At 37.9% G+C, this 1,594-nt stretch overlaps 1 long non-coding RNA gene across 1 annotated transcript; it reads left to right on the top strand.

Moving 5' to 3' along the window:
• The first annotated feature begins 1,239 nt into the window (after positions 1-1,239).
• LOC109210700 lies at positions 1,240-1,594 on the top strand. The gene is made up of 3 exons (XR_002065595.1): positions 1,240-1,271; positions 1,392-1,464; positions 1,545-1,594. It is a non-coding gene; the product is annotated as an uncharacterized LOC109210700 (long non-coding RNA).

Genomic DNA, 1,594 nt, shown 5'->3' with positions numbered 1-1,594 from the left:
GTAAAATGTGGAAAGGCATGCTTGAGTGCCTATTTCTAGTACTGTCGGAGTGAAGAAATCATTTAAAAAAAAAAGGGTGTAAAAAAAAAAAAAAAACTGAAAAAATGGCCAGCACTGGCTCGTCTAAATTCGCGTCTAGACGCGAAGGCAGACGCGACCAGGCCATCCACAAAATAAAAAAAACAGTCAAGTGAGGGCATCGCGCGCCTCACTTCGCGAATTGTTAAATTTTTTTGTTTTTTTTAAGAATATTTTTTCTTTCTTTTTCTTCTTAAAGCGTTATAGTTATTTCTAATAGCTGTATTCCCCAATTTCGCACCCCCCACCCCTCGTTCTACATTCTGCCATCCAAGATCAGGTAAGTCAATTGCTTGTTAGGTTTTTTTTTTTTTTGTTTTCTTTTCCAAGTTTCGTTCACAGTGTTCCGTTTTGTTTCGTTCACATGTATCAATTGCGGTGCACAGTGTTCCGTTTTTTTTTGTTGTTTTTGTTGTTTTTGTTTCATATAGTTTCGTACCACCCTCCCCCCTTGCGTCAGTTATAGTTGTTCTCCTTGTTTGCAATTTCTTGTTATGGGTTACTTTAGGTAGAAGTAATTGAATTGTGAATTTTGGAGCATAATTTTCTCTAGATTTTGTTGGTTGTTATTCATAGTGAGGTGTAAACTACAATTCCCACTACCTCACTCAAATTGGGAGGGCAAAGCACATGTTACTTGCTTTGATACATGAGGGTAGAAATTATGCATATAAGATGTTCGACAAATTGCCCGATTGAGAATTTTGTTTGTTTTTGTGAAGTCTGAGTAGCAAAACTCATTGTTTTGGTAATATGAACATCTCTTTGGTGTGGGCTAGCCGTTGGGGGTCTTTGCACTTAAATTGCATCCGTTTTAGAACAAATGTCAACCCTCGGCCAACTTCGGCACGACTTGCGCGCGACGTGTGCGTCTGCCTACCCATTTGATTTTCCATGATGAGAAGTAACCTTAAATCACTGTCATTAAGCTGTAGTAGGCATTTGTACCCTGGTTGCACACTTACGCTTTCGGTCTAAGTGTGGGGTGCGATGTATACCACTATGACTTAAGGTTATACATTATACTAATATGTGTTTTGTATCTTTTGCAAGCGATATGGCCGTCTCAAAAACACCAACTAGAAGCCATGGAGCCGGTGGTACTGGTAAGCCACCCCCAAAGAAAGCACCAACTGACAAGAATGTAGCAGAGAAGGGTANGCAGATACTAACCTTGATACAGACATCTGGAGGTAATTGATTTCCTAATCCACTTGCTTTTTTTGCTGCTTAAACAACTGTTGTCTTTGGTTTCAATTGAGAATATACCTTCGTAGTTATTAACTTTATATCTGGACTGCTTGTGTTAATAGTCTGAATGATCAAGATAGCAATGCAATTATATTGCCAGACAAGAAAAAGAAGAAGAAGACAGAAAAGGAACAGGTATAAACAGAAAATCAATATGTTATACATGTTTGAACGTCTTCACAGATGACCGATTGCTTTTATTTTTTTCATATCAGGTATCGAAAAAGCTTAAAACGAAGAATAACATTAAGTTAAGTCAATCTCA

Source organism: Nicotiana attenuata, unplaced genomic scaffold (genome assembly GCF_001879085.1).
Source record: "Nicotiana attenuata strain UT unplaced genomic scaffold, NIATTr2, whole genome shotgun sequence".
NCBI classification, from domain to species: Eukaryota; Viridiplantae; Streptophyta; class Magnoliopsida; order Solanales; family Solanaceae; genus Nicotiana; species Nicotiana attenuata.
The sequence above is the reverse complement of the archived record's forward strand: the minus strand, read 5'-3'. Positions and strand labels throughout refer to the sequence as shown.